Below are 15,801 nucleotides of genomic sequence, written 5' to 3'. Positions count from 1 at the left end.
TAGTGAAGGGAGTTTCTACAACAACAACCAAAAAAAAACCCAAAACCCTGTACTGATGAAATTACATGCCAAGACCATTCGCAAACAAACAAATGAATAAATTAATGCATAAAATAATTAATTAACAACTAAATGAGAGACAAGGAGAGGGGGGGAGGGAGAGGAAGGGAAAAAAGGGAGGGAAGGAGGAAGGGAGAAAAGGAGATGGAAAAGAAGAGGGAGAATGAGGAATTGGAGAGGGGAAGGGGAAGGGGAAGGAGAAGAAAGACAAGGATAAAGAGAGAGAGAAGGGAATATATCAAGCATGGAAAACCAGGTACTTGACCAAAGGAAAGAAAGATGAAAAAGATGCAATCCCTCTCTCCAAGGAGTTTAGAGTCATTGGGGAAGATACTATAAGAATAATCTTAACATTTTTGGTGTCTTAGACACATAAACAGATTGGTAAAATCTAAAAACCTTCCTTTCTCAGAATCATAGTTTAAAATACATACAACAATTACCTAGAATTATGAAACAAACCAATTAAAATGAAATATAATTAATATTATTATTTAAGTTTGCAGAGCCCAGGTGAAAACTTTCAGGTATTAATTGGAGAGTCATTGGGGCAAATAAATTATTTAAAAAATAAACTTGAAGAAGATTTGAGGAGAGTGAAATCAAATTTGGGGGAAGGAGGATAAAGAAAAGAAGAATCAGAGTTTCAGAGTATCATAGGCCTAGAGTTGAGAGATACTTCAGAGGCCATCTAGTTTCACTCTGCTATTTTGTAGATGAGACATAGGTTAAGAGAATCAGTCAATTAACAGCAACAACAACAAAAATTATTTAGCCCCTGTTATGTTGTATATGCTAGGGGTATGCATACAAAGATTGTCCTAATCACTACCCTCAAGGATTTTATAGTTTAATTGGGGATACTACAAGTACATGTATAAAAAGATACAAAATAAAAATGTAAAGAGAATAAATTCAAATAAATGCAAAAATTCAGGGAAGAAAATAATTCCTTAAAAAAAGCAAAGTTGCTTTGATGGATGTGACTCTCTTCAACAATGAGATGATTCAAATCAGTTTCAATTGTTCAGTAAAGAAGAGAATAAGCTATACCCAGAGAGAAAACATGGGAAATGAATCTGGATCACAACATAGCATTCCCAGTCTTTCTGTTACTGGTTTCTTGCATTTTTGTTTTCCTTCTCAGGTTTGTTTCTTTCTTTCTAGATCCGATTTCCCTTATGCAGCAAGATAACTGTATAAATATGTATACATATATTGGATTTAACATATATTTTAACATATGGAATATGTGTTGGACTACCTACCATCTAGGGGAAGGAGTGGGGAAAACGAGAGGAAAAGTTGGAAGAGAAGGTTTTGCAAGGATCAATGTTGAAAAATTACCCATGCTAATGTTTTGTAAATAAAAAGCTATAATAATAATTTTAAAAAAGCAAAATTGGTACAAAAGCTCACTAAAAAAATAATTCTTTAAAAATGAGAAGTAGGCAAGCAGGAGCTGTGAGGGTTCAAGAAATAATAAAACAAGGAAAAAAGAATAAAAAAAGAAAATGTAAAAAATTTCATTGGAAAAACAACTGAACTAGAAAATAGATCATGGAAAGATAATTTATGTGTTTTACAGGGGAGGCTTATTAGAAAAACCTAGAAATTACATTTCAAAAAATTATCAGACAAAGGCCTCATTTCCAAAATATATAGTGAATTGACGCTAATTTATAAGAAACTAAGCCATTCTCTAGTTGATAAATGTATCAAAGGATATGAACAGAAAATTTTCAGATGATGAAATTAAAACTATTACCACTCATATGAGTGTTCCAAATCACTATTAATCAGAGAAATGCAAATTAAGATAACTCTGAAATACCACTACATAACTGTCAGATTGGCTAAGATGACAAGAAAAAATAATGATGAATGTTGAAGGGGATGCGGGGAAAACTGGGACACTGATGCATTGTTGGTGGAGTTGTGAACGAATCCAACCATTCTGGAGAGCAATCTGGAATTATGCCCAAAAAGTTATCAAACTGGGCATACCCTTTGACCCAGCAGTGTTACTACTGGGCTTATACCCCAAGGAGATACTAAATAAGGGAAAGGGACCTGTATGTGCCAAAATGTTTGTGGCAGCCCTGTTTGTAGTGGCTAGAAACTGGAAAATGAATGGATGCCCATAATTGGAGAATGGTTGGGTAAATTGTGGTATATGAATGTTATGGAATATTATTGTTCTATAAGAAATGACCAGCAGGATGAATACAGAGAAGCTTGGAGAGACTTACATGAAGTGATGCTAAATGAAATGAGCAGAACCAGGAGATCATTATACACTTCAACAACGATACTGTATGAGGATGTAATCTGATGGAAGTGGATTTCTTTGACAAAGAGACCTAATTCAGTTTCAATTGATCAATGATGGACAGAAGCAGCTATACCCAAAGAAAGAACACTGGGAAATGAATGTAAACTGTTTGCATTTTTATTTTTTTCCTGTGTTATTTTTACCTTCTGAGTCCAATTCTCCCTGTGCAACAAGAGAACTGTTTGGTTCTGCATACATATATTGTATCTAGGATATACTGAGACATATTCAACATACATAAGACTGCTTGCCATCTAGGGGAGGGGGTGGAGGGAGAGAGGGAAAAATCGGAACAGAACTGAGTGCAAGGGACAATGTTGTAAAAAAAAAATTACCCTGGTATGAATTCTGTCAATAAAAAGTTATTATAGTAAAAAAATTATCAGAGAAAATTGTGTTGATATCTTAGATCAGAGGGTCAAGTAGAAATCGAAAAGAATCTACCTGCCACCCAGATATTAAAATGAAAACTCTCAGGAAAATTATAGACAAATTCCAGAGCTCCGAGATCAAGGAGAAAATATTGCAAACAGCCAGAAAGAAACAATTCAAATATCATGGATCCACAGTGAGCATCACATAAGATTTAGCAGCTTCCACATTAAAGAAATGGAGGACTGGGAATCTGAGATACCAGAAAGCAAAGAATTTTAATTACAACCAAGAATCACCCATCCAGCAAAACTGTGTGTAATCTTTCAGAGGGAAAAAAATGTATATTTAATGAAATAGAGGACTTCTGAGCATTCTCGATGAAAAAACCAGAGCTGAATCAAAAATTTTCACATTCAAATAGAAGATTCAGGAGAAAAATAAAAAAGGTAAACATGAAAGAGTAATCATAAGGGATTCAATAAAGTTAAACTGCTTACATTCCTATATGGAACGATGATGCATGTAATTCCTAAGAACTGTATCATCATTAAGCAGTTAGAACTGTCTATGTAGACCGAGGGAATGAGTATGAGTTGATTATGTTAGGATGGTATCCAAAAAATATAGATGAGAAAGAGAAGGATACAGTGGGAAAAGGGGAAATGAAGAAATAGAATGAGGAAAATTATTTTACATAAAAGAGGCACACAAGTGGAGAGAAAAATAGGAGGTAGATAGGCAATAAATCTCCCTCTCATTAGAAATGATTCAAAGAAGGAAGCATATATAGGCACACACAGATACACACACACACACTCAGATATAGAAATCTATCTTAGCAAATAAGAAAATAGGAGGGGAAGAAGATAAGAGATATGATAAAAAGGAGGTTGGATTAAAGGTCTGAAGCAGTTGTAAGTGAAACAGATTTCCCAGGAAAAACAAGATTAAAAAAAGAGAAAAGGATTACGAGAAGAAAATAAGATGGAGGGAAATTTAGTTAGTAATAATAAATATAAATGGGATTGGCTAGTCCATAAAATGGAAGCAAATAGCAGAATGCATCAGAAACCAGAAACCATCAGTTCATTGTGTAGAAAGAATTCACTTGAAACAGAAAGACATACACAGAGTTAAAACAAAGGACTGGACCAGGCTCTATTATAATTTAGCTTAATTAAAAAAAGACAAGAGTAGTAATCATGATATCATTAAAACCAAAATAAAAGACCTAATTAAAAAAAAATCAGGGAAAGAACATTTTACCAAAAAGTAGCACAGACAATGAAGCAATATAAAAAATTTTATTCTATAAAATGTATTATTCTATCTTTACAAAAAAAAATGTTTCTCTGATAAAGACCTCATTTCTCAAATATATAGGTAAATGAGTGAAATTTATTAAAATAAAAGCCATTCTTTAATTATAAATGGTCAAGGAATATGAACAAATAGTTTTCAGAAGCAAGCAAAACTATCTACAGTCATATTAAAAATGTTCTAATTCGCTATTAATTAGAGAAAGACAAATTAAAACAACTTTGAAGTATCACTTCATATGTATCAAAAATGACAAATACTGGAGAGGATGAGGAAAATAGATATATTAATTAATTGCTAGACCCCAATACAGTCCAACCATTCTGGAGAACAGCCTGAAACTACGCACAAAGGGTTAGATATGGATTGGGCTAGATTACCTTTAATTCCACAATATCATAAATACCTACTGTTCTATATCCCAAAAGATATCAGAGAAGAAGGAAAAGGACCTATATGTACCAAAAAATATTTATAGCAGCATCTTTTTTTTTTTTTTTTTTTTTTTTTTGGTGGCAAAGAATCAGAAATTGATGGGATGCTCATCAATTTGGAAATGGCTGAAGAAGTTGCGTCATATGATTGTGATGGAGTAGTATTGTGCTACAAGGAATAACAAAGGAGCCGTTTCAGGAACAAAACAAAGCAAAATGAAGTGAACAGAATCAGGAGATAGTTTTGCACAATAACAGCATTGCTATAATGATGCTTAACTATGAAAGACTTGACTATTCTAATCAGTACAATGATCTAAGACAGTTCTAAAGAACTCATGATTAAAGAATGCTATCCACCTCCTAAGAGTATGGATGGACTTTGAGTGCATATTGATGATAATTTTCTCACTTTTTTTTTGCTTTGACTAATATATAAGTATGTTTTGCAAAATTATAATTGATATCACAATTTTTGCTTTCTCTTTGGGTGAGAGAGGGAAGGAATCTGGAACTGAAAAATTAAAGAGAAAAGAATGTTTAACATATATTTTTGAGAGGTTCATTTTGAAGCTGGTGTTAGAACTATCTCTTGAAGGAAGTGAGAGAACCTATGAAGTAGAAATGAAGAAGGAACGCATTCTTGGAACTATGAAGACTCAATGCAAAGGCAAGGATATGTGAAATGGAATTATATGTGAGCACCCAAAGGAAATCCTAAAAAAGGATTAAAAACTGAGTAAAAGAAAAGCAAATAGAGGTAGCAAATATAGAGCTTTTTGAGGAATCTGGTTGAGAAAAGTAACAAAGATATAAGATAGTACATAGAAGAGCTGGTATGATATGTAGAAAAGAGGTTTTGTTTGTTTGTTTGTTTGTTTCTTTAATCATGTCTGAAGCCAAAGATTTGTCCAAGTTCATATATGTACTAGTTTGAATCCTCTCATTTGAAATCCATTGATCTTTAAAAAAACAGATTCAAAGAGGATTGGTATTTGTGATGGATCTCAAAAGGAGAAAAGGATTCTAAAGATTGAATTGGAAGCATCTTGTAATTACATGAAGCTTGGTTGAGTTGGGGGACAGCTAGTTGGTGCAGTGGATAAAGTGTTGGGAAGTCATTTAAGCATGTTTATCTCAGTTTCTTCAAATGTTAAATCAGCTGGAGCAATAAATGTCAAACCACTCCAATATCCTTGCTAAGAAATAGGTCATAAAAAGTTGGACACAACTGAAAAATGACTGAACAACAAGTTTAGAGTTGGCAGCTAGGTGGTACAGTGGACAAAATTCTGGGTTTGTAGTCAGAAAGACTCATCATCCTGAATTCAAATCTGGCCTCAGATACTTACTAGCTGTGTAACGCTGGGCAAGCTACTTATCTCTGCCTCAGTTTTCTTAGGTGTAAAATGAACTGGGGAAGGAAATGGAAAACAATTACAGTATCTAGCCAAGAAAATCTCAAAAGGAGTCACTAAGAATTGAATATGACTGAAGTGACTGAACAACAAAAAGTTGAGAAAATAGCTTGACTAGTGAATTATTTCAGTTTGCTTGGAATTTCATGTGTCTAAATAGGATATTATGTGAAAAAAGGGTAAAAATTCAGGCTGACAAGGCTGTGAAGGTCTTTGAAGGCTACTCTTTCCAGACATTTTGTCTATAGAATAATACTTTTTTATCTTAAAGATTTGCTTGACCTTTTATAAACCTAGGATCATCAAAATAGGACTGCAAAGGATCTTAGAAATCATTGAAACCAAATTACATTATTTTATAAATGTAAAAATTGGGGCTCATAGAATGACTTGCCCAAGATCACCTAGACAGAAAAATAATAGCTCTCTGGATTTAAATCAAAGCCCTGTGTTTCAAAACACTGTTTTTTCCCCTTAGACCTTCTCCTTTTTTTGCTCATCTCTTCCAACCACTCAGAGAGGCAGAAAAAGCATAAGTTAATTTTTCCCCTTTTAAGTAGAAGCTTGGGCGGAGTAAGGCAGGTATTATATTCCTTATGTAGAATAGGAGTATGCTGTGGTCACTACCAAGTAGCTCAGAGACCTTTGGTTAACTAAGTGAAAGAGAATTCTGCCTTGAAGAAGAGGGAAACCTGAAAATGCTCTCATTTTGTATCCATTTTATCTGTTTTTCTTATGTATGTATATGCTACTTACTCCAATAGAGAATATAAACACCTTAAAGTCCAGAACTGTCTTTGTATCCTTTTTTCTTAGCACAGAACCTGGTACATAAAAATTATTTAATAAATGATTGTTGACTGATTGTTTGATTAATGGTATTAGACCAAATAGATCCCATGTACTTGGGAAGATTTCCAGAAAAGATTTTCTACTGTAGAGTCAAAGGTGATAATAATAAAGAAAGAGGTTGAGACAAGATATCAGATTAGAAGGGTCCAGAGAGCAAGAAACCAGGGTCTAAGCAAAGAAATTAAAAATGAAGTCACTGAAAGAGAAAAAGGATGTGACTGTTATAACCAAGGATGGCCAATTTACCTTTTGCCATGACAGTAACTCACTTTTCTTTAGTGCTGTATTGTATCTGCTCCTGCACAATCCTATGAAGCTTGAAGCATATATTCAATTATCACCACTTTATAGATGAAGAAACTGAGGTTCACCGTGGAAGACAGTGATTTGCTTAAGATCACAGAGATGATATCAGGTTTCAAATCTAGATCTCATGCTTTCTGGGAGGTTGCTGTTCAGTGTCCCTCTTACACAGAAAAGACAAAGGTCCATGAAATATATTGGTCTTCTGGCTATCCTCAAGGTCAGTAGCTCATAGACCCCAAAAAAGAACCTCATAAATGGACTAGCTCAACTAATTCATTTTGAAGATGAATAAACTCAATGTCAAGCAAGATTAAGTGACTACATATTCAAGGTTCCAGAATTAGAAACCATAATATGTAGAAATCAAGCCTCTATCATTTAAGTACAATCTGATTATTTTCCCCATTGAGATCACTCTCAAGAGCCTTTCTGTCACCCTTAATGTCTCTCCAGTCTAGGATGCTAGTTTTTTCTGGGTGTTGAGGTGAGTAGGATATTTAAAGGTAAAGTTTGATGCAGCTGCAAATGCACCTTATGGTATCCTGTTCATTAAAGATGGTAGAGTCTAAAAAACTCTAATCTCTTAATCCCCTGTCAAATACTCAGTGTTGCTGAGGAAATGGAAGAGGAAAAAATCATGGACTCTTCTTTCTGGGATCTTATAATTTGCCTGGGGAGAGGAGACACACTCTTGGGAAATACTTAACAAGCAAAGTGTGACAGTGTCTAATTAAGTGATAAACTGAGAGGCACAATATGGTATTTGAAAGAGCCCTGTATTTTAAGTGGAGAGACCTTCAAACAATCTTTCCTTCAGTCTTTTTTATTCCCTTAGTTATGTGACCTTGGTTAGATCGCACAATCTTTCAGACTCAGTTTCCTAACAGAAAGAACATGAAACTGAGAGAGAAGATATGGCTTCAAATATAAAGATGGTGCTATTTATTTCTCACTTTCCACATCTGCAAGATAAAAGGCTTGGACTGAAGAAAGATCTAAGGAAAAAATTTTTTAAAATGAGGAAGGACATAGATCCTTTTTATTTGGAGGGGGGGGTGAGGATGGTGACTAGGGAAGGCTTCAGGGAGAAGTATCATTTCAAATGGTCCCTGAAGGAATACAGGATTCCCAGCCATAGAACTAGATGGTCTCTATCTTCTACCTGTAAATCCTGGGGCCTACTGATTTGCAAAGAGATAAAAATGCTGTATATAACAACTATATAACAAAGAATTCTTGTTAGAAAGGTGTTTTCAAAGCTCTAGAGAAAAGTGATCTATTATTATGGTTATATTATAATAAGGAGATCCATTCTTGATTAATTTCTATTTGACAGAGTGGGTTGAAGGTGGGGAACAAAATATCAAAGTTTCACATAGCCAGGCAATGGTTGGATTAAGATGTTGACTTAGGCCCTTTCTTTCAAGGTCTAATGTTTCTGCTTCCTCCAGGAAAAAGCCCTGGAGAACAAGAGGAGCCTGGGAAAGCTGCAAGAAGAAATGCCACTAATCCATCTTTCACAAGCTTCTTCCAAATGAGTGACAATAGAAAAGGTTCTGAGTGAGTGCTATGAGCCCCTACTGGGTTCATTTTCTCCAATGTGCAGCTGAGGAATCCTGGCTGATTTTCTGGCTAAAGAATTCAATTCCTTTCTGCACATCAAATCCATTGGCTTTATGGGAAGCAGAAAGACCCCTGAACATAAAGTTAGATCCACATGTGCAGGGACACCTGAATACATGCATTCACTTAAACCATATGTAGGTGTAAGAGCACAGAAAAATATGTGATTCATGTTCAAGCAAATGTGAGAACACAGATCTCTGACATTTAAAAAGTCCAAGAGAATTTCTGGAAATTAGTCATTTTACTAATAATGCAAACATAAAATAATCCTATTATAGTCATGCTAAATAGTAAAATAATGCTATTAATAAATAATGTTAAATATGAATAAATGCTAATAAAATAATATAATCATGCTAAATAATAAAATGTTAAAATATTAGCAAATAATAATGGTAACATAAAAGAGGTCAGCGACATTCTCAAATAAATGCTAAAGACCTTTGTGCCTGCTGGATCAAGGCTTCTGTGACTTAGGAAAAGTGGCTATTCCAGAGGGTGGCAACTAACTCTTTAACAAGTAATGAGGAAATGAATATTATAATGAGGGTATGGGCCTATTCTAATGAACTTTGATTATCTCATTTACATCTAAATTACCCCCAGCCTTGGGCAGTATAAACAAAGAATCAACATCCCTGACCCAATCCAGAGCCCAAAGCAATGAATGGGCCAAAAGTTACCCTTTAGATTAGAAGTCTGATCTGGTTGGTTGGAGGAGGAGAATGATAATCCTGTCCTTTATAATATATGGTTTTTGAGAGATTAGAGATGGAAGCAGGACAGGAAAAAAAAAAAGTTTAGGTCTCTTCAGTTTAAATAATTTAGCCATTAATATATAAGGAAAATAATCGTTTCTCTCAAAACACACAAACACACATATGTAAAAGGTCAATTAACAAGCATTTAATAAGTGCCTATTACGTGTCAGATGCTGTGATCAGTGTTAATGAAATGATGAAAGGAAACAAGAACAACTCCCCAATGTCTCCCCTGCTGAGGAAGATCACAATCTAATAGGGAAGATAATATGCATACAACCAAGTACAAATTAGATATATGCTGGATAAACTGGAGATAATTAACAGAGGGAAAGTGCTACTATTATAAAGGTGGAGGAAAGGCTCCTGTATAAGGTAGTATTTTATTTATTTTTTTATTAAAGATTTTTATTTTCAAAACATATGCATGCATAATTTTCAACAATGACCTTTGTAAAATCTTGTGTTCCAAATTTTCCCTTCCCTCCCCAGCTCCTCCCCTAGAAGGCAAACAATCCAATATATGTTAAACATGTTAAAATATATGTTAAATCCAATATATGTATACATATTTATACAATTATCTTGTTGTCCAAGAAAAATCAGATCAAAAAGGGAAAAAAAATAGAACAAAATGTAAGCAAACAACAACAAAAAGAGTGAAAATGCTATGTTGTGATGCACACTCATTTCCCGCAGTTCTCTCTCTGAGTGTATTTGGCTCTCTTCATCAAAAAATTACTGGAAATGGTCTGAATTATCTCATTGTTGAGGAGAGCCACTTCCATCAGAATTGATCATTATATAATCTTGTTGTTGTCATGTACAATAATCTCCTGGTTCCACTCACTTCACTTAGCATCAGTTCATCTAAGTGTCTCCAAGACTCTCTGAAATCATCCTGCTGATAGTTTCTTATAGAACAATACTATTCCATATCATTCATATGCCATAAATTATTCAGCTATTCTCCAACTGATGGGCATCCACTCAGTTTCCAGTTTCTTGCCACTACAAAAAGGGCTGCCACAAGCATTCTTGCATATATGAGGCACAAAGTAGTATTTTAGCTGGGGCTTGAAGGACATCAGGGAAGGCATGAAAAAGATTTGAGAGGAATAAATTCCAGGCATGGGGGCCGGGGGGGGCAGCAATGAAATGTCTAGAGAAGGGAGATTTGTTTGTGTGAGGGAACAGCAAAGAGACTAGGTTCCAGAGTACCTGGAAATGGAATGAGGGATGGGGTAGCATAAAGTATAAGACTGCAATGGATAAAGCACTAGCCTTGAAGTCAGGAGTACCTGAGTTCAAATGTGACCTCAGATTGTTACTAGCTATGTCACCCTAAGTAAGTCACTTATCCCTAATTGCCTTAAAAAAAAAAAAAAAAAAGAAAGAAAGACTGAAAAGGTAAGAAGGGGCCAGAATATAAAGGATTTTGAAAGCTACATGGAGGATTTGATATTTGATCTTGGATAATAAAGAATCACTGGAGTTTGTTGAGTTGTTTGGGTTGACATAGTAAGAGATGTATTTTAGGAAGATTGTTTGGGCAGCTGAATGGAAGATGGATGGAAGATAATCTGTTACACTTAGTTTCAGGGAGATCTGAGTTTGTGTCCTGCTTCAGATTTTACTAGCTGTGACAATCAAAAAAAGAGAGACAATAGTCAACTAAAACTCCAGGCACAGATATGTATATGTACACAAGTGAGCATATGCTAGTATACACATGCATACATATGTACATGTATAAAGCAAAACATACCCAGAAACATTTGTGTCTGTACATAAAACATGTGCATCCATATATACCAGAGCACATACAGAAACAGATATCTATCTTTACAAAAAGAATATGTATACATAGATATATATATATACCTATAAAGGTACATGAATGGAACACTAGTGTCTAGTGAATGCATATGTGAGCAGAGGACATATGAATATAAACATGAAACCATTTGAATTCTTATGGACCAACCATCCCCAGAGGATAATAACTGGTTGTTAAAAAAAAACAGAGGTCTATTTGAAGCATTGATTTTTTAGGTTGTCAGAGCTGGGTAAATAAAGCCAGAGTGGGACATAATAAGGGCTCAGCTCACAAAGGAGCAAGTACAGAATGGAGCTGAGCCCTGTAGGAGACAGTAAATGTTTACTGCATCTAGTAAGGGAAGGAGGAATGAGGTTAGAAAACCCAAGTTGCATTCTGTCAATAGCATTTTGTAAATGTGTCTGGTCACATTCTCCAAGCGGCTGCCCCTATCCCCAGGAATGTAGGATTCTGGGCTGAGTGATCAAAGAGCGCTTGGTTGGTATTCCATCCTGATGGCAAAGGATCTCTAGGTGAATCACAGCCCAGAATTTGCCTACCTGCTGCTTATGGAGTATGGGAGGACCAGTAGGAGGGATGCTCCAATATATTGAGTTTCATTTTGCACTCTGAAGAAAAACAAAATAAAAAACAAAACAAAAGTCCTCCATGGCTCTCTTAAACAATAAAATAATTCAGGTCAATCCCAATGGTCTTGTGATAAAGAGAGCTATCTGCACCAGAGAGAGGACTGTGGGAACTGAGTGTGGATCACATCATAATATTTTCATTACTATTGTTTTTGTTTACTTGCATTTTGTTTTTTTTCTCATTTTTTTCTTTTTGATCTGATTTTTCTTATGCAGCATGATATTTGTGGAAATATGTATAGAAGAATTGCACATGCTTAACATACTGGATTACTAGGAGGTGGGGAAAGGGAGGGAAAAAATTTAGAACACAAGATTTTGTAAGAATGTTGAAAATTATCCATGTATATCTTTTGAAAATAAAAAGCTTTAATTAAAAAGGAAAAAAAAAGTCCTCATTGAAGATGTAAAGTCTCTTGATTTATTTAGTTCCTACTGAATCTGGATTGAGTTCTAACTCTCTGTCCCAGAAAAACACACAGTACTAGAATACACAATATTGTAAGATATTATAAGCACATTAGAGAGACATGCTTTTTAAAGGAAGATGTAATTCATTATAGTGAATAATAACTAGTTCCAGAATTAGGAGACATAAGTTCTGATGACACTGTCAAGATTTACTAGTTGTGTAATCATGGGTCAGTTACTTAGTCTTTGATAGCCTCAGTTTCCTTAGCCATAAAATGGGGAAAAGAATGTCTATATTATCTCTTTATGGGCATGTTGGGAGGAAAGTGCCTTTAGAGACAATGTATAAATGTGAGTTATTATTTTATGAAGTATGAAGGAGTAGGTAGTTCCTGAAGGAGTGTGTAGAGAGGCTCAATGAAATCGTCTGTGGGAAGTGGCATTTGAAATGGAATTTTAAATATGGGTAGGAACTCAAAAGGCAAACATGCTATGGGATGTTCTATGAGGAAAAATGTTAACCAATAGAGGAAAGAAAGTTTGAGATGAATGAGTGAACAAATGAATGAATGAATGAATGACCAAAAAAAAATTACTAAGCATTTGCTCTGCCACCTAGTACTATGCTAGTTACTAGGGATTCAAATACAGTCAAGTTGTGTAATCAGCTCTGTCCTCAGGGAGCTTACATTCTAATAGGGAAAGATGACTATTATAAGGGCAACAGCCAAGGAGGGTTGCTTTTTCTCAGAACAGCCAGAAAGGTCAGGTTTATTGGAAGCACAAGGCCATTGATTTGGATGGTCTTCTAGAAAGGTCAATTGATAAATTTTCTCAAGGATAGAAGAAGAAAACAGGATGATAGAAGCAAAGTAGGATGGGAGAAAAATAGATTGGCTGACATAGTAGGACAATGGCTGGAGAGCAGCATGGTGGATCTAGCGTAGGCTCTTACCTATGGTAGTAGCTGGAGTATAGGGTCAGAGGATGGAAGCTGAAGAGCAAAAACAAGACACTGATGTGGCCAGGTGTACTTAGGTGGCAGATTTTTTTCCCCCAGTATCATCAAAGTATAAAGTACATAAGACAGACTGCATGGCATAGAGATAGGAAAAAAGACCAGTAGTTAAGCCCTGACTCTGATAAATTCTGGCTGCATGACTCTGGACAAATCACTTAGCCTAGCTCAATCAATCAATCAATCAATATTTATTAAACATTTACTATAAGCCAAATATTGTGCTAAGTACATGCTATAGGAAAAAATAATAATCTAATTCTATAATTTGCTGATGTGTTGCTTTCCATTGGTAGAAGAATTATCCCCATCTAGAAGTTCTCTAACTAAACTAAAGAAATTACAGATCCAGTCATTATCAAAATGCAACAAAGTATATGGAGATGTCAAATAGTAGAGGTACCGTGGGTCAGAGAGGATCTTGAATGTCTGGCAAAGGATTTTGAGTGACACTTTGGATGTAGCAGAAAACCAATGAAGGATTTTAAACTGAATAGATATGACTTTTATGTTTTAACCATAAGAAAGATGATTCAGGCAGAGATAAATGGCACAAATTAGAGAGGAGAAAATGGAAGCAGTTAAATAGCTGTTATGATGGCCATTGGTGGTTCATTACCTGAAATCTCATCCTTGTGCAGTTTGACTCAGCTTTGATACTAATCACTTTCTTAATTCCCTTAGTTGTCTTTCCCTTCTGATTGGAGGCCTGGATGGCAGAACAGTAATCTCCCAATACCTTCTTTTAGAAAGGACTCAGAACTTTTCAGATAATTCTTTATTTTCCATCAGTGACTCAGCTTAGTTTGAACTCCTTGGAATAACATACCTGTCCCCTCCTCTACATTTTCATTTTCCCTTTTGTCTGTTGTCTTCCCCCATTAGACTGGAAATTCTTTGAGGGCAAGGGCTACCATTATTATTATTGTTATAATAATAATAATTAACACTATTATTATTTGTATCCCCAGAACTTAGTACAATATCTATTTTACATAACAGTTGCTTAATAAGTGTTCATTGATTATTGACTTATAAAACAGCACAGATGGGTGAGAAAGAAAATCTGAACTAATAGAATAGGGATAAAAATAGAGAGGAAGAAGGAAGGATGTGAAAGAACACTGAATCACAGATTTAGCACTGAAAGAGGCATTATGTCTACCAAGTCCAAACCCTTCATTTTAGAGATAACACTGAAGAAACCATTAAGGAGACAGTAAGTGACTTTCCCCCGTCTATATAGGAAGTGAACCCAGGTCAAAGGATCATAGATTTAGAGTTAAATCTTGATAAAATTCATAAAATCTAGCTCTCTCTTTTTATAGAAAAATAAACACCAGTCCAATGATGTTGATCCTTATTAAAAGCCACAAGTTTGTGATGTTGGATGAGATTGTTATTATTATTATTATTATTCATTCCCTTTATATACTTGTTTTAAATTTGATTTGATAAATATTTAGATCTGGAAGATGATGAGACAGTTATCACCAGAACTAGCCACTAAGGAAAAATATGCTTTCAGTCATCAATACTCTTGCTGTGTCTTCTACACAAGGAAGAACTGAGATCTATATGTGTGTGGAGTAAAAACCACCCTGAGGAAATCAAGTACACCCCAAGTGCTGGAGTTAGAATGAAATCAAAGCTCTCAACTTCATGTGTGGTTGCAGCTTCCTGGGATTAGAGCAGTAGTGAGTTGATTTCAGTAAGACAAGGGAGACAAGAGAGTTTTAACAAACCGCCCTAAAGGAAGAATACATTTTCAATATTTTATCTTTGTGCAAATGTGGAGTAATACTCTAAACACACTCCCAGCTATTTTGATGTTTGTTTTCTTTTTTAAAGAAAAAAAAAATAGTAGTATGTGGACTCTAGAGATAAATCCCATTGCTTCAAAGTGATAGACTCTCCTGGTTAAAATTAGCCTGGATAAGCCATGGCTGAAGCTGCTCTGTAATACCTAAGAAGGACTTATTAACAAGGGTCTGGTATCAAAGGAGGTGAGTGACCTTGGAAAAGGACATGGCCTATTTTCTCCTATGGAAGTTGAGGGTTAGATAAGAAAGTGTCTTTGTAAAGGTTCTAGGCTCTAAATATTATTCTTAACACTAATTCTGCTACCCTTGCCTGTCAGTTTCTATCAGGGGCACTGTGGCCAGTGCTGTCCATCACATTTTAAGATGGACAAACTGGAATGCCAACAAAGAGCAGCCAGGATGGTGAAAGGAGTAGGAGAGGATTCCATGGGTCTTGGCACATCAAAGACCTTGTTGGCAGTATTAATCGATGTCCTGGGATGTAGCTCTCAAACTTTGCCAATTCCTCAAACGGACATTGCCAGAATCTTGTTCACTGCTATGTGAAATATGAGCTAAACTGCTATGACCCAGAAAAGTTCTCAATTCTGAGT

Source organism: Sarcophilus harrisii, chromosome 1 (genome assembly GCF_902635505.1).
Source record: "Sarcophilus harrisii chromosome 1, mSarHar1.11, whole genome shotgun sequence".
In the NCBI taxonomy this organism is placed as follows: domain Eukaryota; kingdom Metazoa; phylum Chordata; class Mammalia; order Dasyuromorphia; family Dasyuridae; genus Sarcophilus; species Sarcophilus harrisii.
This window is presented reverse-complemented; position numbering follows the sequence as displayed.